The 25,042-nt window shown below is 50.1% G+C and overlaps 1 protein-coding gene across 2 annotated transcripts in view; it reads left to right on the forward strand.

Moving 5' to 3' along the window:
- Nucleotides 1-988: 988 nt before the first annotated feature.
- Nucleotides 989-25,042, forward strand: part of CTNNBIP1 (catenin beta interacting protein 1) — a 62,084-nt gene continuing 38,030 nt past the window's right edge. Inside the window, exon 1 of one of the 2 annotated variants that reach the window (XM_031001020.3) lies at nucleotides 989-1,261. The gene's annotated coding sequence lies outside the window, so the exon portion shown is untranslated. Of the gene's footprint in view, nucleotides 1,262-1,505; nucleotides 1,716-25,042 lie in introns of those variants that run through there. The other variant, XM_019010773.4, reaches the window with a different exon arrangement.

A 25,042-nucleotide genomic window follows, 5' to 3' on the forward strand; every position in this document is an offset into this window, starting at 1 on the left:
ACAGGGAAGGGGAAGAAATGTGGAGTGGAAGAGGATGGTACAGAAAAGGTGTAAAAAGAAAGGCTGTGGGAGGAGTAGGGTAGGAGGGCTTGTGAACTGGGGTTAGTGTCACACTGTGTAACTGATAATTTAAACTGCTGAAAATGAGACCACACTTAAATATACAGGTCCCTTTAAAAGGAAGGCGGATGTTAAAAGCAATTTGCATTTTACCTAAAATGGGCTGCTTCTCCCTGTACCCTCTCCAAATACAGCCAGACTTTCTGTAGAAACATTTTAATCGTGGGCACCCTTCCCCCGAAAAATGCACTCACTACCAGTACACACGACCTTCTGAGTTTAATGGACCTACGGAGGCCCATCCCTGGGTTCTCTGGGCTAGGTTAATCCCAGGTTAGGCCCCAAGCTCAGAGGTAGCACGTTCCCAGCTCAACGACGCAAGAAGACCACGCCTCTAAATGTTCTGCAACCTCGTCCATTTCAGAATTTTCCGGGGTTCTGGGTAAACTGGCCTCACCAAGGATTCTGCCCCGTCTTGTTGCTCCCGTTTTTAAACACAGACCGGTGTGTGGGAGAGGCCATTATTTTTCCGGAACACTGTGCTCCTGGAGCAGATAGGGACACGCAGAGTGGCTTTACCGCAGCGCCAGCTTCAGCCTTACCCGGCTCCTCCTCCAGGCCACCGCCTCCTCCTCGCGCCCAACCCGCCTTCCCTGCTCACCCCCGGCCCGCTCCTCCCCTTTGCTCTCAGCGCGGACTCGGCCACTCACTACCGGCGCCGGGTTCCACGCGCCCGCCTCATGGCCCCGTCCCTATGCCGCTGGTCTCGCCCCCTTCCAGGAGGGCCCAATGAGCGTTCACATGCGCCGCAAGGCCCCGCCCCACACCTCGCAGCCCCGCCCACAGGCTGAGTTAACCAATTCGCGGCCCCGGACCCCGCCCCGGCCGCAGGCCCCGCCCCGGCGCCCGGCCCCACGCGCCCGCCTCCCTCCGGGGCGTTGCCGCCGCCGCGCCTCAGCAGCCCGCGCGGAGCCAGATGCCGCCCCCTCCGCCGGTCCCTCCCCCGGCGGCCTGGCGCCTCCCTCCCTCCCCACCGCGGTGACTCTCGGAGCGGGAGGCGGAGGCTGAGGCGGCCGCTCCCGCTGCTGCTACTGCTGCCGCCGCAGCGGCTGCTCCGGCTGAGCACGCCCCGGAACAGGCCGCCGCGCGCTGCGCCCCGGACCCGCTGCCCCTGCCGGCCCGGCCGGGTCGGGCGGCCCAGGTAAGCGCCGAGGCCGGGCCGCGCCTGCACCGCCCGGGCCCGCGCCGCGCCGCGCCGCGCCGGGGCTTGGGGGAGCGGCCAGCCCTTTGTCTGCCGGGGAGGGGCCGCGGAGAGCGCCCCCGACCCCGCTCGGACCCCTGACTGCCCCGGCGGCGCGGCGCTCTGCTCTGGGCCTGGCCGCCTCTCGCCGCAGACCACCTCCCGCCTCCCTCACTCTTCGCCCGGGGGTCGCCTCCACAGGTGTCCGCGCCGCCCACCTTGTTGCTCACCTCACCGCGTCCGGGTGCCTGTCATCGCCCGTCCGCCCTCCCGACCTCTGGGCTCCTGCCTCTTCCCTCACCTGCGCCCACTCTGAGACTCTTACTCTTCATATTTCCCCAAACTAAAGGCTGGGCCGCCCTTCCTCCCTCTGTAGTTTGATTGAACTGTCGTCTCCCGATTCCACCCCTCCCCGGTGAGTCTTCCTGGAAGGTACCTGGTGGGGGCACATATCTCACCTGGATGGCGGGCGTGTATGCACGAACCTGCAACATTAACCACCTGGAGCCCCAAACTGCACCTCTCACCTCCTTTTCATCACCCCACCCCAACCACCTTCCATTTTTTGGAACCTGGTAACCGAGACACTCAGGTCTGGACACCCAGCCTCTGCTAGGCCCTCCATCCCTCCCTCTGCCTTGTGAGCTGAACTTGTCTGAGCAGTGCCTGTTGTCAGGTTAGCCCCTGGGAAGGCGGCGGGGGCCGTGTTGGCCGCAAATCAAGAGTTTTATGAATAATGAGACGTGTGGCTTGCAGCACCTCCTGTCTGAGGATCTCAGTATGCTCCAGCTGTTAATTATTTTGTCTCCTGTCACTCACAGAACTGAGAGGAACATGTCTGGCCAACTGCTGGGTAAATTGAGGTACAGGGTGTGTGGGTAAGGGACCTGGAGGCAAGTCATGGTTTGTCTTGAAGTTCTGTTCTCAGGAGCCTTGGCTCTTAGCTCCCTGCTACAACCACTGGGCTCCAGTTCCTGGAGTGTGTCCCCAAGTGATAACTGATCTCTTGTGCCATTAAAGTGTTCAGAGATACCAGCAGCTTCCTCAGATTTAAAGTAGGACTTCGGATCATAAATAAAGGTGCGGGCTGTTAGATGCCAATGTGTCGTTCACGGTTTGCTGGGGGAGTTCGTGGTCCTCCCTTGTAAATACAAACCACCTCTATGGGATGGAGATTCATTCATTCAGTAGTGAGCATTTACTATGTGCCAGGCACCATTCCAAGTACTGGAGCTTTAGTGGCGAAGACAGACACGGTTTCTGCCCTCCTTAGAGATGACATTTTAAAGAGGAGGGAAGTCAGACAATAAGTGAGTAAACAAACAAGTGGACAAAATAATTTCAGTAGTGGTAAGTGCTATGAAGATGGAGAGGGGCCAGATTACATATAAGAATCTGTGGCCGGGCGCGGTGGCTCACGCTTGTAATCCCAGCACTTTGGGAGGCCGAGGGGGGCGGATCACGAGGTTAGGAGATCGAGACCACGGTGAAACCCCATATCTACTACAAATACAAAAAATTAGCTGGTCGTGGTGGTGGGCGCCTGTAGTCCCAGCTACTCGGAGAGGCTGAGGCAGGAGAATGGCGTGAACCCGGGAGGTGGAACTTGCAGTGAGCCAAGGTCGCGCCACAGCACTCCAGTCTGGGCGACAGAGCGAGACTCCGTCTCAAAAAAAAAAAAAAAAAAAAAAAAAAGAATCTGTGGATCAGGGCAGACTCGGTGGTTCATGCCTGTAATCCCAGCACTTTGGGAGGCCAAGGCGGGCAGATCACGAGGTCAGGAGTTCGAGACCATCCTGACCAACATGGTGAAACCCCGTCTCTACTAAAAATACAAAAATTAGCCGAGCGTGGTGGTGCATGTCTGTAGTCCCAGCTACTTGGGAGGCTGAGGCAGGAGAATTTCCTGAACCCGGGAGGCGGAGGTTGTGGTGAGCCGAGATTGCGCCACTGCACTCCAGCCTGGGCAACAGAGCAAAACTCTGTCTTGGGCGGGGGTGGAGAAAAAGAACCTGTAGATCAAAACAAAGATTTTGTAGGTCGTAATAAAGAGTTTGGATTTTATTCCAAGAACAGAGGCCATTGGAGGGTTTTAAGCAGAGAAAGAATAAAGTCTGATTTGTTCCAAAAGATTGTTCTGGCCACTGTGTAGAGACTGGATTCTAAGGAGCAAAGGTGGAGGCAGGGATACCAGTTATGAGACAGACTATTGCAGCTGCCTGGCAAGAGATGATGGTGGCTTGAGGGATCGGGGCAGTGGCAGTGGAAACAAAGAGGTGGAATCAGTCTGTTCCCTCTGGGAGAGCTGCAAAGCAAAACTTTGGAGACTGAGAGTTAGATGTCCCATAACAACGTGCTCACAGAACAGGTCCCCGCCTCCTTGATTGGAGAGGGTTTGTGGGTTTAAAAACCAGTTAGAGGTGGAGGAGGGCAGAATACACTGGCTTTCATTCCCACATCCGGTTGTATTATTTAAATGGAAACATTACTGCCACTGTTGGAAGATGTTGCACCAAGAAATTGGGCCTGTTCTCATGGTAGGTAGGAGAATGTTTCAGTGGCCACAAACTTGAGCTATTAACCAGAATGAGGCCAGGTGCAGTGGCTTACCCCTGTATATGCCAACATTTTAGGAGGCCGAGGCGGGCGGATCACCTGAGGTCAGGAGCTCGAGACCAGCCTGGGCAACATGGTGAAAACCCGTCTCTACTAAAAATACAAAAATTAGCTGGGCATGATGGCGAGTGCCTGTAATCCCAGCTACTCGAGAGGCTGAGGCAGGAGAATCGCTTGAACCAGGGAGGTGGAGGTTGCAGTGAGCCAAGATCGTGCCACTGCACTCCAGCCTGGGCGACGGAGGAAGACTCCGTCTCAAAAACAAAAAAACTCCCCAAAAAACAGAATAAAACTTATCTCCATGCTGCTCCAAATCTGTGCTGTCAGAACATGTCAGAATGAGAGGACCTTGGGGGTTACACAGGCCAGCCCCTTCTTTTATGGTTAAGTGTCTGTGTCCCCTAGAAGCTGGCTCTTTTGAAGTCTTATAGCAGTTTATGCATTTTCTTATGATGCCTGCTAGTTTCTACCCCGTTTCATCTCCATGTATACACATGTGACTCTAAGCTTTCTGAGGCCAGAATCTCTACCGGGTTTGTCTTTGCATCGTCCACAGTGTCTGAATCAGCGCCCTGCACAAAATGTAAACTCTTCAAATATTGGTTGACTTGCCTGGGCATCTCATCGCACCAAGACTCCTGCCCCTGCCCCTGTCTTTTCATCAGACCATGCTTCTTGTAGACTCCTCATCCAGGGTGCAATATAGTGTAAACCCAGCAGTGTCTTGTTCACAGGGCTCACATGACAGGGCAGCCCTTCCTTGATGGATCTGCTCTCTCCATCTCTGCCTGTGGGGAACAGCTGCTGCTGGTGCTGACCAAGTAGTCACTTGACACTCAGCAAATATGAAGTGTAGCTCTTTTTTTTTTTTTTTTTTTTTTAGATGGAGTTTTGCTTTTGTTGCCCAGGCTGGAGTGCAATAGCACAATCTTGGCTCACTGCAACCCTCTGCCTCCTGGGTTCAAACAATTCTCCTGCCTCAGCCTCCCAAGTAACTGGGATTACAGGCGTGCGCCACCACGTCTGGCTAATTTTTGTATTTTTAGTAGAGATGGGGGTTTCACCATGTTGGTCAGGCTGGTCTCGAACTCCTGACCTCAGGCGATCCACCCACCTCGGCCTCCTAAAGTGCTGGGATTACAGGCGTGAGCCACCGTGCCTGGCCTGAAGTGTAGCTTTTAATTAGACCATGGACTTTGTACCAAGACCATCAGGTTTGGATCTTGGTTCTGCCTTCAGGAGCTGCATGATCTTCAGCAGGTAACTTAATCTCTCTGTGTCTCAGTTTCCCCATATGCACAATAGTAATACTTTCCTCATGGAGTTGTTGGGAGGATTAAATTAAGTAATACCTAGTAGATACTCAGAAGACCACCTAGCACTTGGTATATGCTAAATTGAAGTAACCATTATTTCGCCTTTTTTTGTCTGCTTCTTAGCTCCCACCGGAATTTAAGCTCTTTGAGAGCAGAGATTTTTGTCTCTTTTTGTCTACTCTTATAATACAGTACCTAAACTTTGTAGTACTCTGAAAATATTTGTTGAATTGAATGACTGATTGAGCACCTATGTGCTAGGCACTTTTGCGGATGCTATGGACGTAGCCAAGAACAAGATCTTTAAGAGGCATGCTCTTATGAAGTTTATCTTCTAGTGGGAGAGACAGATAGTAAACAAATAAACGAGTCAACAAAAGAATGTAGGGTGGTGAGGCCAGGCGCGGTGGTTCACGCTTGTAATCCCAGCACTTTGGTAGGCCGAGGCGGGTGGATCACCAGGTCAGGAGATCGAGACCATCCTGGCTAACATGGTGAAACCCCGTCTCTACTAAAAATACAAAAAAAAAAAAAAATTAGCCGGGCATGGGGGCGGGCGCCTGTAGTCCCAGCTACTCAGGAGGCTGAGGCAGGAGAATGGCGTGAACCCAGGAGGCGGAGCTTGCAGTGAGCCAAGATCGCGCCACTGCCCTCCAGCCTGGGCGACTAAGCAAGACTCCGTCTCAAAAAAAAAAAAAAAAAAAGAGAATGTAGGGTGGTGAAAGAGATACGGGGGAAAATAAAACAGAAGATGGAAAGTGTTAGGATGGATGAGGGTTAGGGTTATAACTTTCGCTCTGAGAAGGTGGCTTTTGGGAGACATGGATGGTGATCCAGGGGGACAGCTTTGTGGACAGAGAGGACTGCAAGAATGATCAACCCAGAGGGGCTGGAGTGTGGTTAGTGATGAATCAGCAGGGGCCAAATTTGTGGCTGTGGTTAGGAGTTTGGATTTTACTCTTGAATTCTGAACAGTGGGAAGTCACTGCATGGGAACTTTTCCTGGGGTCTAGGAGAATATTTGAGTCCACACTAAAAGATAGAACAGGACATTACAAAGAGCAGCTGGAATAGGCTCTCCTTGTCCTGGGAGGTTTTTGAGGCCAGCCAGAGTATTGAGTTTCTTCCCATCAGGTTCCTTATTTCTCTGGCCTGGTCCCCTGAAGATGAGGGAAGCATCAGCTAGGTTGATGACAGTCCTGGTATGTGTGTCTGTGTATCCTGCATTTTATTGAGCTTCCTTTTTTCCGAGTCCCTAAGTCATCAGCAAACATTTCTTGAGTTGAATGAATGAATGTTGCCAGTGCTTAGCAGCTTGTCGTCTACAGTGGAATGTCTGTGTTCTCTGCTCCTCTCTGTGTGAGTTAAAGCTTCTTATCTTGGCAGTGACTCTTAAGTAGTATTGGAGTTTTGCAGCCATTCTTCATAAATGCATCAGAGACACACATACATATATATCACTGTTTCTTTATTGAGAGTATACCAAGATTGACTGGACAGCTTTCCTACCCCCACCCTATCCCTACTTCTCTGCCAGTCCCTGCCATCACCAGGCCCCTCTATAGAGAGTTGGGCCACACTGGCACCTCTGACCATCTCCTGTTTGATTATTTGATCAGGAAGACAGTGGTATCTAGAAAGCATTGGCTGTCTTTCATCTGGGCTGAGCGGAGTTGGGTAACTCAGCAGAGCGCTGAGAGAAATGGCATTTCAAACCCAGGGGCTCCACTCACCAGGAATCCAGAGTGGGACTCTTTAGACTGGGTGCCATTGGCCAGCTTTTCAGATCCCTTTTTGGTCCTCCCATCAGTTGTTGTCCACGATGCCACTTGCTCTGCTAACCTTGAGAGACCAACACAAGTTAGTGGGAATCAAATAGGACGCTTGTGTTGTAGGTCACTTTCAGAGTCCTGGGGCATTTTATTGGCAGAATCTGAAATGCCTGCTAGTCATATGTCATCTGTAGCTTTGTAAAAACTAAATGCAGAGTGGGTGCAAGCTTTTTCTCATGTAGCTGGTTTTCTTATTATGAGAACGATACGTGCTCATTTAGAAAATGAGAAAGTGAATGATACTGGCATTTTACATACACTGTCTCATTTCATCCTCAGGGTTTCTGAGATACGTACCATTATTACCATTTTGTATGTTAAGAAGCTGAGGCCTAGAAAAGTTAAGTAAAGTGTTTGAGGTCGAGCTAGTTGGGAACAGAATCAGATTCAAACCAGGCAGTATGACTCCCAGGCAGAGCTCTGAGCACAATGTCATATACTGATTCTCAGCAGAAACCATAGAGAAGAAAGAAAAGTCTCCCTTAAGTCCAGTGTAGGTGATAACTCTTAGGGTAGTCAGAGTTAACTTGCTGGCTGCTCCAAAGGGTTTGAATCCTAGGCCCTTTCCCTGTCTTGTCTCACCCTGGGCAAGCTAAGTAACCTCCCTTTGCTTTACTTTCCCTGACTGTAAATGGGGATAATGATACTTGTACCTTCGTAGTTCCCAGGGGCATGGTGGTGTTTGAGCCAAAGTGCTTTTGAACTTCTTTTATGAAAGGGAACTGAGCACCAACTACTGTTATACTCAGTTATTAAAGACCTATTATGCTCTAGTCTTCCATGAAGCCTTGTTAAAAAGGGAAAGACAACAGTCCCCAGAGGGAAGGGTGTCCTTCTGTGGGGGAATAGCTGGACAAAAACATTGTTCTCCCCTTTTGAAGTTTCTTAAGGATTGAGGGTCATACCTGTGGCTCCATTTTTCATGGTTGTGTTGTAGTGTAGAAACTTCTGTAAACAAGTATGTGTTCTGTGCATCATAACATGATTGAGGACCCCTGATGGCAGGGCCAAGAGGGAGTTAAAGGGCTTGGTTTCTAATCTTGGTTCTGATGTTTCTTATAAGCCAGGATCACAGAGACACCAAGAAGTGGTGGTTGTCTTCCATTACTCCTCCCTCCCTCCCCTCCTTCCTTCTAATGACTCATTGATTCAATTAACAAATATTTATTAAGGCTTTATTACAATCTGGACACCATCATAGGTACTAGGAATATTGTGGCAAGCAGGACAAAAATAGTTATTCCCCAGCCGGGCGTGGTGGCTCACGCCTGTAATCCCAGCACTTTGGGAGTCCAAGGCAGGCGGATCACGAGGTCAGGAGATTGAGACCATCCTGGCTAACATGGTGAAACCCCGTCTCTACTAAAAATACAAAAAAATAGCCTGGCATGGTGGTACGCACCTGTAGTCCCAGCTACTCGGGAGGCTGAGGCAGGAGAATTGCTTGAACGCTGGAGGTGGAGGTTGCAGTGAGCTGAGATTGCACCATTGCACTCCAGCCTGGGCAATAGAGTGAGACTCTGTCTCAAAAAAAAAAGAAAAAAAAAAAGTTATTCCCCATACCAAGCTCTTAGTCTAGGACCAAAAGGCTTATTATATAGTTGGGATCGTGTGAATGAAGAAAGAATGATTTGATGAGAGTGCTTTGAACTCTTAGGAGGAGAGTCAGGACATGATCTCCAGATGCACACTGGCCCCAGTGGCTACCTGCCCTGAGTGGACATTAAGGTGGGGGGCTGGGTTGGCTTTCCAGAAGAGCAAGGGAAGAGTTAAACAATTAGAGCCCTTCCGTGTCCCGTAACAAAAGCTGTACTTGGTATGGACATCTTGAGAAACTGCACACCTCGGGAGCCATGGTTAGCAAGAACTCCCTTCCCACTTAAAGCCTTAACCCTTTGACTGTTAACTTGAGTTTCAGTCAGGGAGAAATGCTCATATTGAGGATTTCTTTTCAAAGTTTTTGCTTGGGGCTGTGGATTTTGAAGTTCTGCCATTAACACGGTGCACTTCTTATGTAACAGGCGCCAGACCTTGTCTCTGCAGAGTTCTCTTCCTGCCCGACACGTCTCTCGCTGCCAACTTTGGAAAGCAGGCATATGGTGGCAGGCGGGCTCTCCACAGTGCTCATGGGGCTCCTGGGGGGAACTGATGCACATGGACACCTATGTCCTCTGGCCCCCATTTTGGGTCAATATATACAGATTAGAGTGGGGGCAGGGTTCTTTCTTCCCGAAGCACCAGGCCTTCAGCTCTCTTCAAAGACCAAGGTCAGGGAGGTCTAGCAAGCAGTTCATGTGAAAGCACACAGTGTTCCTCTCTCCCTCCAGCCAGGGCTGGGTAGAGAGGGCAAAGGGCTGGCAGAGGCAGCCACTCACATTTGGAGTGAGAGGAGGGTGCCAGGACAGTGAGGCATATCCTTGTGCGATGTTATTTTCACCAGCCCTTGTCATGTCATTGTATGTGGCACTCCCGGTGCTAATCAGCTGACCCTTCAAGCTGAGGGGCGGGGCAGCAGCATCCAGCATCTGATTAGGAGGGCAAGGCCTGCACAGCGAGGAGGCCAGGTCACTCAGTGCACCTGGACATCTTCAAGTGTGATTGGAGCCCGCAGTGACGCTGTTTCAGCTAGAAGATTGTGACCCACTTCCATATCCTCTCCCACATGGAGAGCTGGGGAGGAGGCTTTGAGAGCCAGCTCCAATTAAGGTGTTTTTTTCAGGCCTGAGTAGCACCCAAGTGTCTAACCCACATGTTTTCTGCTGCTGGAATCCTGTGGTCAATGTCCTTGACCTGAACCGAATAACCACCCCAGGGCAGATGAAGTTACCACCCCTGAAGTCCTAGATTCCACCAGCAAGGCTTCCTGCAAAGATCAGGATCCCTTGTGGATCAAACACCTCACATAATATGGGCCCCACCCCTGTTCTTCCTGATCAATCACCAAGCAAACCTTGGCCCAGTTTCCAAGGAGATGCTTAGCCTTGACCTCCCTGCCCAGACAGGCCTCACAGCCACCTGCCTCAGGCAGCCCTAGCTTCCCAGAGACCCATCCTGACCCTGACTTGCACCCTTGCCAAATATCCTAAATATCCTTCTGCTGCAGGAATATGAAATGAGACCTGTTTCTGAACTTCTAGGTTTCTGTTATTCTTTCCAGGTAGATGACATTTTAATGGTTCTCTGTAATTTTACATTTCTTTTTTGTGTGTTGGGGAGGGGCCTGGGGTATGATTTAAATACGTGAAGCTGTTAGTACTGGTAGCACTTAAGCTGGTGAAGTGGTGGGTCTGAGCCCCTGAATAATCCCAAGAAGGGAGCAAAAGTACCTGCCAAGGTCAGCTCTGGCTAGGCCCTGTGAGCCTGTTCCTGAGCGTGTGCTCACACTCGGCTTCTGGACTGAGGCAGAAGGTCCTTCTCCCTCCGTGTGTGTTAATACTGTTGGCACTGCCCACAGCCTCCAGGGGCACATAGCCTTCCTCTGGCCGATCGCTGGAGTTGCAGGAAGATGAGGTGCTGGTGATTTTTTGGAAGACATGGTGGGGCTTACAGGCAAGCAAGCTGGCCCCCAGTTCTGCTTTCCTGCACAGAGCAGTCTTCCAGAGCTTGTGGTGGGATGTAAGGGAGCTCAGGCAGCCGGAGCAGTGCAGAGACCTGGCTCCTTCCTCCCTCCTGAGGTCTGCTGCTGCTGGCACAAGGGGTCACGTGTGCCCGTTTGCCTTGTGTTTGCTTTGGGTGCTGGCTTCCCACTCTCACCTCCTAATCTCCTCTAAAGAGGAGTGGCCTGTTAGGTCCATGAGTGGTGACAGTGGAGATTGAAGTGCTTAGTGTCAGGCACCGCACTGCACTGGCAAGAGCACTCAGATGAAGGGTGTTCTTTCATTCTCATCTGACCGCATTCCATTTCATTTAAAAACATCATTCGCCCAGGCTGGAGTGTGGTGACACGATCACAGCTCACTGTGATCACAGCCTCAACCTCCCAGGCTCAAGTGATCCTCCCATCTCGGCCTCCCAAGTAGTTGGGACCACAAGCACATGCCACCATGCTGTGCTAATTTTTTGTATTTTTAGTAGAGATGGGGTTTCACCTTGTTAGCCAGGATGGTCTCAATCTTGTGATCAGCTCGCCTCGGCCTTCCAAAGTGCTGGGATTACAAGCGTGAGCCACAGCACCCGGCCTCCACCTCACTCATTTTAATGGCATTCTATTGATTTTTTTTTTCTTGAGACAGAGTCTTGTCGTCCAGGCTGGAGTGTAGTGGTGCAATCTTGCCTCACTTCAACCTCTGCCTCCTGGGTTCAAGGGATTCTCCTGCCTCAGCCTCCCGAGTACCTGGGATTACAGGCATGTGCCATCAGGCTCAGCTAATTTTTGTAGGTTTAGTAAAGGTGGGGCTTTGCCATGTTGGCTAGGCTGGTCTCGAACCCCTGACCTCAGGTGATCCACCCACCTCGGCCTCCCAAAGTTCTGGGATTACAGGCGTGAGCCACCATGCACGGCCATTTCTTTCTTTCTTTCTTTTTTTTTTTTGAGACGGAGTCTTGCTCTGTCGCCAGGCTGGAGTGCAGTGGCATGATCTCAGCTCACTGCAACCTCCGCCTCCCGGGTTCAAGTGATTCCCTTGCCTCAGCCCCCCAGGTAGCTGGGATTACAGCCATGCGTCACCATGCCCGGCTAATTTTTTGTATTTTAGTAGAGATGGGGTTTCACCATGTTGGCCAAGATAGCCTTGATCTCCTGACCTTGTGACCTACCCACCTCGGCCTCCCAAAGTGCTGGGATTACAGGCATGAGGCACTGCGCCTGGCATTTTTTTTTTTTTTTTTTTTTTTGAGATGGAGTCTTGTTCTGTCGCCCAGGCTGGAGTGCATTGGTGCCATTTCGGCTCACTGCAGCCTGTGCCTCCCGGGTTCCAGCGATTCTCCTGCCTCAGCCTCCTGGGTAGCTGGCATTACAGGTGCACGCCACCACACCCAGCTAATTTTTGTATTTTTAGTAGAGATGGGGTTCACCATGTTGGCCAGGCTGGTCTTGAACTCCTGATCTTAGGTGATCTGCCTGCCTTGGCCTCCCAAAGTGCTGGGACCACAGGCGTGAGCCACCGTGCCCGGCCTCATTTTATATTTTTAAGGCCGCTTATGAACCATCTCTTAGTCAGCCTTCCGTATCCTCAGGTTCCCCATCTGTGGATTAAACCAACCACAAAAATATTCAGGAAAAATTCTCATGAATCACTGCTAAAGAACTTACTCATGTAACCAAACACCACCTGTTCCCCAAAAACCTATGGAAGTAAAAAATTTTTTTTAAATACCAAAAAATAAAATGAAATTAAATTCAAAAAATATTCAGGGAAAAACCAAAATATAACAATACAATAACAAATAATACAAATAAAAAACCAATATAGTATAACTATTTACATAGTATTTACATTTATCAGGTACTATGAATAATCTAGAGATGATTTAAAGTATATGGCAGGATGTGCATAGGTTACATGCAAATACTGTGTCACTTTATATAAGGGACTAGAGCATCTGTGGATTTTGGTTTCTGTGTAGGGGTCCTGGAGCCAATCCCCAATGGATACTGAGGGACAACTGTGTATTGTTTGCCCATTTCTTTTTTAGGTTTACAGTCTTTTTCTTATTGACTTACACCTTTTTTTATATATTAAGGAAATTTGTCCTATGGCTGTGATATGTGTTATACATATTTTCGCCAATTTGTCACTGTTCTTTTTTTTTTATTTTTTATTTTCCCTTTTGAGACACAGTCTTGCTGTGTTGCCAGGCTGTAGTGCAGTGGCACGATCATGACTCACTGCAACCTCCGACTCCCAGGTTCCACAGATTCTTCTGCCTCAGCCTCCTGAGTAGCTGGGATTACAGGCACCTGCCACCACACCCAGATAATTTTTGTATTTTTAGCAGAGACGGGGTTTCACCACGTTGGCCAGGATGGTCTCGATCTCCTGACCTCGTGATGCGCCCACCTTGGCCTCCCAAAGTGCTAGGATTACAGGCGTGAGCCACTGTGCCCGGCCCACTGTTCTTTTAATTATATATTTTTTCATGCAGAGTTTTTGATTTTTATGTAATCAGATTTTTAAATATTTTATGACTTCTAGGTTTCTTTTTAAATTTTTTTATTTCTTTCTTTTTTTTTTTTTTTGCTGAGACAGAGTCTCACTCTGTTATCCAGACTGGAGTTCAGTGGTGCGATCTCAGCTCACTGCATCCTCTGCCTTCTGGGTTCAAGCGATTCTCCTGCCTCAGCCTCCTGAGTAGCTGGGACTACAGGCGTGTGCCAGCACGCCCGGCTAATTTTTGTATTTTTTAGTAGAGATGGGGTTTCACCCTATTGGCCAGGCTGGTCTTGAACTCCTGACCTTGTGATCCGCCCACCTTGGCCTCCCAAAGTGCTGGGATTACAGGCGTGAGCCACCGCATCCGGCCAAATTTTTTTATTTCTTTTATTTTTTGAGACGGAGTCTCACTCTTCACACAGGCTGGAATACAGTGACACGATCTCAGCTCACTGCAACCTCCACCTTCCAGCTTCAAGTGATTCTCCTGCCTCAGCCACCTGAGTCACTGGGATTACAGGCGCCTGCCACCACGCTTGGCTAATTTTTTTTTTTTTTGAAACGGAGTCTTGCTCTGTCGCCCAGGCTGGAGTGCAATAGCAGGATCTCGGCTCACTGCAACCTCCACCTCCTGGGTTCAAGCAATTCTCTTGCCTCAGCCTCCTGAGTAGCTGGGATTACAGGCACGCGCCACCATGCCTGGCTAATTCTCATTTTTTTTGTTTTGTTTTGTTTTTGTTTTTTGAGACGGAGTCTCGCTCTGTGGCCCAGGCTAGAGTGCAGTGGAGCGATCTCGGCTCACTGCAAGCTCCGCCTCCTGGGCTCATGCCATTGTCCTGCCTCAGCCTCCTGAGTAGCTGGGACCACAGGCGCCCGCCACCACATCTGGCTAATTTTTTGTATTTTTAGTAGGGACGGGGTTTCACCATGTTAGCCAGGATGGTCTTGATCTCCTGACCTCGTGATCCGCCCGCCTCGGCCTCCCAAAGTGCTGGAATTACAGGCCTGAGCCACCGTGCCTGGCCACGTTTTTTGTTTGTTTGTTTTTGAGACAGAGTCTCGCTTTGTCTCCCAGGCTGGAGTGCAATGCAGTGATGTGATCTTGACTCATTGCAACTCCGCCTCCCGTGTTCAAGCAATTCTCTTGCCTCAGCCTCCTGAGTAGCTGGGATTACAGGCGCGCGCCACCATGCCCGGCTAATTTTCTTTTTTTTTTTTTTTGGTTTGTTTGAGACAGAATCTCGCTCTGTCGCCCAGGCTGGAGTGCAGTGGCACGATCTCGGCTCACTGCAACCTTGGCCTCCCGGGTTCCATTGATTCTTCTGCCTCAGCCTCCTGAGTAGCTGGGACTATAGGCACGTGCCACCATGCCTGGCTAATTTCTGTATTTTTAGTAGAAATGGGGTTTCACCATTTTGGCCAGGCTGGTCTCGAACTCCTGACCTCATGATCCGCCCACCTTGGTCTCTCGAAGTGCTGGGATTAAAGGCGTGAGCCGCCGCACCCGGCCAATTTTTGTATTTTTTAGTAGAGACAGGGTTTTACCATGTTAGTCAGGCTGGTCTTGAACTCCTGACCCTGTGATCTGCCCACCTCGGCCTCCCAAAATCCTGGGATTAGAAGCGTGAGCCACCATGGCCGGCCTAATTTTTATATTTTTAGTAGAGACGGGGTTTCACCATGTTGGCCAGGCTACTCTCGAACTCCTGACCTCAGGTGATCTGCCTGCCTTTGTGTCTCAAAGTGCTGGGATTGCAGGCATGAGCCACTGCACCCGGCTGACTTCTAGGTTTCATTTCATATTTTCTTCTCGCACTGTTTTCTTTGCCTGTGTTTTCGTCTAATACATTCACTCCATGTTTTATACATTAAAACTTTGATCCATATCCAAGGTATCAAAGCCAGCATCACCAGAATTGGGGCAAACTGGCATTATGCACTTCTAATGGAACACTGATACATCAGATACATAATTTCTTGTGAAAGTCTTTAAGGAACAATTGGCCAAATCCAGATTGTGGAACATCCTAAAGACAAGGGTCCTGGACTCTAAAAAATGTTAATATCCTGATAAACAAAGAAAAGCTGCTAAACCACTCTAGATTAAGTAGGTTGAAGAGCATGGGAACCAAATGCAACTGAGATCCTTGATCCAGTCCTGGATTAAACACAAGTGAAGGCCAAATTGAGGGGGAGGGGGAATTGGGGAAATTTGGATATGGGGTGAATATCAAAGATACTACTAGGTCAATATTAAATTCCTTGGGAAGGTCGGGCGTGGTGGCTCACACCTGTAATCCCAGCACTTTTGGAGGCAGAGGCAGGAGGATTGCTTGAGGCCAGGAGTTCAAGACCAGCCTGGGCAACATAGCAAGTCCCATCTCTTAAAAAACAAAACAAGGCCAGGTGCGGTGGCTCATGCCTGTAATCCTAGCACTTTGGGAGGCCAAGGCGGGTGGATCACGAGGTCAGGAGTTCAAGACCAGCCTGGCCAACATGGCGAAATCCTGTCTCTACTAAAAATACAAAAAATTAGCTGGGCATGGTGGCATGCACCTATAGTCCCAGCTGCTCGAGAGACTGAGGCAATGGAATCGCTTGAACCCGGGAGGCGGAGGTTGCAGTGAGCCGAGATTGTGCCACTGCACTCTAGCCTGGCGACAGAGCAAGACCCCATCTCAAAACAAAACAAAACTAGGCTAGGCGTGGTGGCTCACGCCTGTAATCCCACCACTTTGGGAGGCTGAGGCGGGTGGATCACCTGAAGTCAGGAGTTCAAGACCAGCCTGCCCAACATGGCAAAACCCCATCTCAACTGCAATACAAAAATTAGCTGGGCATGGTGGTGGGTGCCTATAATCCCCACTACTTGGGAGGCTGAGGTGGGAGAATCGCTGGAACCCAGGAGGCGGAGGTTGCAGTGAGTTGCAATTGTGCCATTACATTCCAGCGTGGGTGACAGAGTAAGACTGTCTCAAAAACAAAACAGGCCGGGTGCAGTGGCTCATGCCTGTAATCCCAGCACTTTGGGAGGCCGAGGCGGGCGTATCATGAGGTCAGGAGATCGAGACCATCTTGACTAACACGGTGAAACCCCGTCTCTACTAAAAATACAAAAAATTAGGGCATGGTGGTGGGTGTCTTTAGTCCCAGCTCCTTGGGAGGCTGAGGCAGGAGAATGGTGTGAACCTGGGAGGCAGAACTTGCAGTGAGCTGAGATTGCACCATTGCACTCCAGCCTGAAGGACAGAGTGAGACTCTGTCTCAAAAAAAAAAAAAAAAAGCCAGGCATGGCGGTCACACTTGTGATCCTAGCTAGTCAGGAGGCTGAGGCAGGAGAATCTCTTGAACCCGGGAGGCGGAAATTGCAGTGAGCAGAGATCACGCCACTGCACTCCAGCTTGGGTGACAGAGCGAGACTCTGTCTCAAACAAAAAACAAAACTAGCCTGGGCAACATGGTGAAACCCCATTTCTACAAAAACTATAAGAATTAGCTGGGCATAGTGGTGCATGCCTGCAGGCCTAGCTATTTGGGAGGCTGAGGTGGGAGGATCGCTTAAGCCTGGGAGGTGGAGGTTGCAGTGAGCTGAGATTGCACCACTACACTCCAGCCTGGGTGACAGGGTGAGACCCTGTCTCACAAAAGAAAAGAAAAAAGAAAAAAACAGCCGAGTGTGGTTGTGCACACCTCTAATCCCAGCTACTCAGGAGGCTGAGCGGGGAGGATCACTTGAGCCCTGGATGTTGAGGCTGCAGTGAGCTGTGATCGCACCACTGCACTCCACCCTGTGTGACAGAGCGAGACACTGTTTCAAAAAACAAAACCAAACAAACAAGAATTCCTTGGGGTGTTAATGATATTGTGGTTATGTAGGAGAATGGCCTTAGGAGATCTGTGCTGAGGCATTAGCCAAGTATCATGATCTCTGCAATTGACTTTCAGATGGTTCAGGAAAAGCAGCAGTGTGCGTGTACCTTGACATATACCCACAGCACAGAGCAATAAAACATATATAGCAAAATGTGAACAGTGGGACTCCAGGGGCAAGGTATGTGGATGTTCTTGTACTGTTCTTTTAGCTCTTCCGTGGCTTTGGAATTTTTCAAAAGAAAAAGGTGAGGAGGAAAAAAAAAAAAACAAAAAACTTTGTTCCATCTGGAATTGATTTTGATTGCAGGTCCTTTGGTTGCCCTGGCCCTCCTGGGTTATTGTCCTGGATTTCTGGTTTCTTTGTCCTTTTACAGCATGTACAATAGTCAGTTTCCCTCTCTCTTAGGAACTTCTTTTTTGGGTGAGTTATTCTTTTTTTGGACTTGGAAGTTTTTATGATTAGTGTCTTTCTGGCAGACTTCAGTGACTTTTCTAGAAGCAGGTAAGACCTAGCATGCTTTGTCCTGTGCGTTGATGCCTTTTTTGGTTTTGTTTTTGTTTTTTAACATTGCATTATGTGCTCCAAGGAAATTTGCAAGGAAGTTTTGTTCTCTGGGACTTAAACAAAGTCTTAATCCTCAGAAATCATCTTAATCATCAAATTAATGTGTCGTGTAATTAACCCTCTTCCAGTGACCCTTGAGATAAGCTTTTTCCTCTCAATGGAGAGTTTTTGCAGGAGGGCAGGTCCTGCTTACATTCTTTGGATATGAGCTTGTAAAGACTCCTGGGTTTCATTTTGTAAAATGTAACAGTCTTGGGTGAGTCGTTGGCCTGGAAAAACTGGAGTCTTTTTGCCAGGGGAGCTCTTAACAGACCAGTTTTGCCAGAAGCTTCTGCTTCCTTTCTGTGGTTTGGTGACTAACAGTTTCGTGGCTTTGGGAAAGGGGATGTCATTACAAATGGGTGATGGTGGTTCGTCTCTTGAGCTAGTTTGCCAGGGTGTGCCCAGATCTGGGTGTTCATGCCTGCGCCCATTGTGACTAGGGACAGTTTCTTGGACACTTTACACTGGCCGCCCCTGTGGCTACTCTCCTGAGCTTGTCTGTGGTGGCTTTAACCTTGAACAAACCCTCCAGGGTTTGTGGGTGGATTCTTATTGTATCAGGTGCTGTATTTTCCCCTCTTCTGGAGCAAGTGCATCTCTTCTGGTCTTCCTTCCCTTCAGCTCCAGCTGCCACTGTCCTTGCCTTCAGACTAGACAAGGCCTTGTGACCCATCAGTAGTTTTTGTCCCGATACCGTTTCCCCCAGTAAGTTAATGGGATAAACACATGGGAGATTCTGAAGGGGTCTTTGTTTAAAGCATTGTTGATTTTGATTATTGGCTTGTTAAACATTTGGAGAGGAAGGAAACTGAGTCCTCAACAGCCTCTTAGGGGGAGGTTTCCTCCTTCCTTGGATTATGTTTTGTTCCGAGGTAGCTGGAGGGGAAAGGATCAGGAAGGTCGCCTCCTGCTTAGTAGAGCAGAAGCAATCACCCAAACAAGCAGGCAGTGTGGCTCACGTGATGCGTGGAGCCAGGAACCCTGGCCTCTGTAGCACAGATGGGTGTATTTGCGAAGTAAACAGATACACCTATATCTTTATGCAAATTAACACATACCTTTATGCTGACAGCCTGTTGGAAAGAGGCAGTGGCCTTAAAACTTCTTTTCTTTTTTTTTTTTTTTGAGACAGTCTCGCTCTGTTGTCCAGGCTGGGGTGCAGTGGTGTGATCATAGCTCACTGCAACCTCAGACTCCTGGGCTCTTGGGATCCTCCCACCTCAGCCTCCCAAGTAACTGGGCCTACAGGTGCAAGCCACTGCACACCCAGCTAATCTTTTTTTTTTTTTTTTTTAGACGGAGTCTCGCTCTGTCCCCCAGGCTGGAATGCAGTGGCGCAATCTCAGCTCACTGCAAGCTCCGCCTCCCGGGTTCACGCCATTCTCCTGCCTCAGCCTCCCGAGTAGCTGGGACCACAGGCGCCCACCACCACGCCTGGCTAATTTTTTGTATTTTTAGTAGAGACGGGGTTTCACCATGTTAGCCAGGATGGTCTTGATCTCCTGACCTCATGATCCACCCGCCTCAGCTTCCCAAAGTGCTGGGATTAGAGGCGTGAGCCACCGCGCCCAGGCTGCACCCAGCTAATCTTTTAAAGATTTTTTGTAGAAGCCAGGCTCGGTGGCTCATGTCTATAATGCCAGCACTTTGGGAGGCTGAGGCAGGCAGATCACATGAGGTCAGGATTTTGAGACCAGCCTGGCCAACATGGCAAAACCCTGTCCCTACTAAAAATACAAAATAAAATTAGCTGGACATGGTGGCACGCACCTGTAGTCCCAACTACTCGGGAGGCCGAGGCAGGAGAATCACTTGAGACTGGAAGGCAGAGGTTGCAGTGAACCGAGATTGTGCCACTGCACTCCAGCCTGGGCGACAGAGGGAAAGAGCGAGACCCCATCTCCAAAAAAAAAAAAAAAATTTAAAGAGATGGGGTCTTACTTTATTGCCCAGGCTGGTTTTGAAGTCCAGGCCTCAAGCAATTCTCCTACCTCAGTCTCCCAAAGTGCTGGGATTACAGGCATTTGCCACTGTGCCCAACAAAACTTATTTTCCGAAGAGTTTGATTGGGAAGAGTTTCCCCAGGAGGCTGCACCTGGGGTCTCTCAACCAGGTCCTGAGGATGACCATCCCCAGAGCTGGGTGGTGAGGAGGGGGCTGCTTCCGGGGGCACAGTCCTGCAGCCGATCCAATTGATTTAATGACCTAATCCTCACCACAGGAAGCTGGAGGCTTTCCCAGCCCTGGGATTCTGAGGGGATGCAGCAAACTCAGTTCAGGAAGCTTGTTTGTTTGAACCAATTATAGAGGCTTTAATGAGGGAAAGCTATGGAGGGAATGGAGCAAGGGGAGAAGAGCTGGAGAGAGAGGTGCCTGTTGAGAAGATCTGGGTGACCCTCAGGCAATGGGAGGGCCGGGCCATGCCCAGGCCTGCCTCTGAGGATGAGGCTTGTCCTTGTGGGAATGGGGTGGCGTGAACATGTCAGTGTGGTTCAGAGTGAAGGGACCTTATGTACCTTGTGGAGAAACGTGAGTGCCCCCCACCCCCGCCAAAAATAGCACTGTGTCAGTTTTCCCCCTTTCTCCTTGAAGTACTTTTAAATTTCCTAATGTAATTAAAATTTTAAGCTGTGACCCTGCAAAGAGCTGGCATAACTTTTGACAGCGAGATTGATGGAGCTTCCATAGGTCAAAATTTCCAGTCTGATCGCACTCTCTGGAGGTGACCCGCACTCTCTGGAGGTGACCCATGCTCTCCAGAACCTCTGGGCCAGGCTCCATCCCTGGAATTACTAGGTCTGGAAGTGGTCCCTTCCTGACAGAAATGCAAATTAATTTGCCTTTTGGGGACTTAGTCAGCTTGCTGGGGATCTCTCTGGTGTCCCAGGAGAGAAAAAGCGTTCCTCTACCTCCAGTTGACACAGAGGATCTTTTGATGCCTTTGCTCAGGAAGCTTCCTGCCAGGTGCGCAGCCCATGGGGAAGGTCGGTCAGGCCTGGGAGACCTCATACCCAGGAGTGAGGGGGCGCTTGTACCCATGCAAGAGCTAGGATTCCAGCCCTTCCATCGGCTTATAAATAGAAGAAGGCTCTGGATTCTGCATTAGTAACCCCTCTGGAACCTGCCAGAGGCTGAAGGTAATGAGTCACACTGAATTAAAGGAAGATCCGTGGCTGGATTTTGTAGGCGTGCTGGTTCCTGACTTCAGGTCTCAGGCTCTGACTTGGCCAGGTTCCAGGGCTCCAGCTGTTCTCTGGGAAGAAAAAAGAACCTCTTTTAAAATTAAGCCAAAAGATGCCTTTCTTTTCTTCTGTCCTTGTCCCCCCACTGTGCAGAGAGAAAACCTCCACCAGCACGTCCCCTTGGTTAGAACGGTAGAGCCTGAAGACATAGCCCAGGATCTTGAGTGTTCTGGGGCAGCCAAGGAAACTTCCTCAGGCTCCACATGCCTTCCTGTTTGCATTGTTTTCAGCTGAATTGCAAGAGGCTGTCAGAGTAGGCCTGCCAGGTACTCTTGCCTCTGTAAAAAGGTGGGTTTCACTCAATTCAGGACTGGAGAGACAACGAGATCTGGGCCAGAATCACAAGGATAAATATTTTAAACCAGAAGATGTAAACAGATGCCTCATGCCAATCCAGTTATAGGAACATGCAGGTTCCTGCAGCTCCTTGGTGTGTTAGGATTATCTGAAGTGAGGCCATGCAAAGGCTGGGGGGCACTTCCTTCATGGTTCCCATTCACTTCACCACTCGAGGAGCCCCAGCTGTGGCTAGCAGTGGTGTCTCACCTGTCCAGATTCTTCAGCACAGAGCCTTACAAGTTTTTCTAGGGTCCACAAAAATACTGGCCATGTGGGAAAAAAATATATCACTCCCTCTACTCTTGTGAGTTACGTGAGGATTACATTTAATAAGAGATGTGGGTTTGTTTTAGTATGTCTCTGAGAATAAGGTTCCCTGGGGCCTATAAAGGCCTTAAAACCACCCCCGGTCTGTCCTCAAAGAGCTTCCAGTCTGGTGGTGAACATTTCTCAGATATCCAGGTACAGTGTTGGGGCGGTGATGCGAGAAGAGGAATTGCAGGCGGATGTGCAGACACAGGCCTCGAGGCAGCCCAGAGAAGGTGTTGTAGAGCAGAGAACATCTGTGAGACTTGGTCTCAGGAATCAGGGAGGGAAGGAAGTTCTAGGTGGAAAGCATAGCAGATGCAGAGGCCCAGAGATGTGGAGGGAGCCTGGTGCAATCGGCAGCTCCGAGATGGCCCCCTAGTAGGGCTTCTCACTCAGCTCTCCAGACGTGGGGCTGGATAATTATTGGTGGTGGGCACTGATCCTGGCCTCTACCCAGCAGGACCCTACTAGTCGTGACAATCAAAAATGTCTCTAGATATTGTCACATTTCTGCCGTGGGGCAGAATCGCCCCCATTGAGAGCCACGGCTGTAGAGGGAATATGAGGGTAAGCTTGGATCTGACCGCCTGCCTCAGTGCGTGGGAGGGACAGAAGGAGCCCTTTCTTTTTGCTTCCTGTCCAGCGTGCAGGTCCTGGGGAAGCTGTCTCCAGGCAGGTTTGTGCCTGTGCTGGAGCACTTTGGTGTGTGTGGCATGCCTGCTGGTGGCCTGCAGAGCTTGCTCTGAACAGGAGCCCCTTCATAGAAAGGAGGATGCCCCAGTGGTTCCAGGCGCCTCCCTCCCAGCCTGGTTGCCGTGTCAGTACCTTTCCTGCAGTAGGTAGGCGGCTCAGCTGGATGCAGCATTGCATTCTGGCCATTGCGGGGCTGTATTGAATCAGGTCAGGTGGATTTGATTTAAATGCTCCCAGAACCTTCCGAAAGGGCCTTCATCAGAGAGCTCTGGACCTGGAACAGCGTGCACGGCACTGCTGTGAAGGGGACAGGCGGGCTACTCTGATCTCGGAGTGTGCATAGGGCAAACTGTTGAGAATTCCAGAATCACTCCCACGGCTGCAGACCTGTAGCCAGAGAGGAAAGGGTCCTCCTGCATTTGGGCTTCATGGCTGCCCCCACTGGAGGAGGGCTAGCTGTGGCTAACATGGGGTGGTCTGGGATGCGATGCAGATGGCACTGTGTGTAGACAGATGCAGGGCCTCTCCCCATCGCCTTACATTACCATTTCTTAATTTTTTTTTTTTTTTTGAGACAGTCTTGCTCTGTCACCCAGGCTGGAGAGCAGTGGCGCGATCTCGGCTCACTGCAGTCTCTGCCTCCTGGGCTCAAGCGATTCTCCTGCCTCAGCCTCACACCCAGCTAATTTTTGGTATTTTTTAGTAGAGATGGGGTTTCACCATGTTTGCCAGGCTGGTCTTGAACTCCTGACCTCAGGTGATCCGCGCGCCTCGGCCTCCCAAAGTGCTGGGATTACAGGCATGAGCCACTGCGCCCGGCCACCATGCCCAGCTTTTAAATTTTTTTTTTTATTTTTTGTAGAGATGGGGTTTCACCTTGTTGCCCAGGCTCAAACTCCTGGCCTCAAGTGATACTCCCACCTCAGCCTCCCAAAGCGTTGGGATTACAGGCATGAGCCACTGTGCCCAGGCCATATTTTCTTTTAAAAAATTAATTAGCGAGGTGTGGTGGCTCATGCCTGTAATTCCAGCACTTTGGGAGGCTGAGGCAGGTGGATCACTTGAGGTCAGGATTTCAAGACCAGCCTAGCCAACATGGTGAAACCCCGTCTTTACTAAGAATACAAAAATTAGCTGGGTGTGGTGGTGGGTGCCTGTAATCCCAGCTATTAGGAGGCTGAGGCAGGATAATCACTTGAACCCGGGAGGCGGAGGTTGCAGTGAGCTGAGATCGCACCACTGCACTCCAGCCTGGGTGACGGTGTGAGACTCCGTCTCAAAAATAATTAATTAATTTCTATTTGTATATAATAATTGTAAGCCTTATTTTCTAATTAATCTCTGATTGGCAGTGGGTTGGACTCTAGCCGTTTTTCTTTTTCCTGTAAGGTGGATTTTTCTTTTTCTTTTTTTTTTCTTGAGACGGAATCTTGCTCTTTTGCCAGGTTGGAGTGCAGTGGCGAGATCTCAGCTCACTGCAACCTCTGCCTCCTGGGTTCAAGCAATTCTCTTGCCTCAGCCTCCCGAGTAGCTGGGATTACAGGCGTGCACCACCATGCCCAGCTAATTTTTGTAATTTTAGTAGAGACAGGGTTTTACTATGTTGGCGATCTCTTGACCTCCTAATCTGCCCGCCTCCACCTTCCAAAGTGCTGGGGTTACAGGCGTGAGCCACCGTGCCCGGCCCACATTTTTCTTTTAATTTCAGTTAAAATGGATAATGCGTCTGTCAACTCCTGAGCCAGAAGGGGCTGTTAGGAGAGAGGGAAAGCAGGGCCTTGGATCCAGGCTTACCACTTATTACTCCATGGCCTCAGGCAGGTTACTTATCTTCTCTGAGCCTCAATTGTGTCATCCATAAAATGGGAATAATTCCTACCTTGCAGGCTTGTGAGGGCTGACTGACTCTGCCACTCTGTGCCTGGGCTTAGAAAATGCTGTGGTGACAACAGTAATTATTCTTCGGTAGCATCACCTGGCTTCAGGGAGCAGGAAGGAGCTTTGCATCAGGTTTGAATTGGGGTTGGTGACCTCAAGACACATTCCCCATCCCAGGCTTATCCCCTAAGAATGGGGCTGTGGCCTGCAAATGCCATGCCTCAGTAGGAGGCCTGTTTTGTCCTAGCTCTGCTGGTGGAGTGCGGTTCGGGAATACCGAGCGTGGCTATGGATGGAGGAGGCTGCAACGTGGAATATATTAATTAAGGCGGTTGCTCCTGAGGCCTGAGAGTCTGGGAGGTTGTTGCAGTTTAATTACTGAGAGTGGAGCGTGTGGAAATTCCCTCTGGCACTCCCTTTTTTGATGTCGCTAGAGGACCTGAGGTGCTACCTTGTGTGGGACTCTAGCAGGAGCTGCATGGCAGGCCTCTGCCCCCCGTCCCCCTCGCTGGCTCAGAGTGACTTTTTACCCAGGTACTTGTATACTGGAGAGCAACAGGGCAGAGCGGTTGAGACCTTGAACAATCTGGGTTCCATCCTGCTCCGATGTGGACTAGCTGGGCCATGACAGGTGAGTTACGTCACCTCTGTGCACCATGGCATACCCATTTGTAAAGCCCTGTAGGGACGTGTGTGGCGAAGACTGAATGATTCACTTACCTGAGAGTTGCCAATGGTGCAAGGCACAGAGTAAGCCAGAGTACGTGTCGGCTGCTTCTTTAAAGCAGTGCTCTCGACCTGGCAATTTTGTCCCCTACGGGACACACGGCAACGTCAGAAGATATATTTGATTGTCACAACTGGAGGGGGGCTGCTACTGGCATCTAGTGGGTGGAAGCCAGGAATGCCTCTCAGCTTCTGCAATGTGCAGACAGCCCTCCAGCA

This window comes from Gorilla gorilla, chromosome 1, assembly GCF_029281585.2.
Source record: "Gorilla gorilla gorilla isolate KB3781 chromosome 1, NHGRI_mGorGor1-v2.1_pri, whole genome shotgun sequence".
Taxonomy (NCBI): Eukaryota; Metazoa; Chordata; class Mammalia; order Primates; family Hominidae; genus Gorilla; species Gorilla gorilla.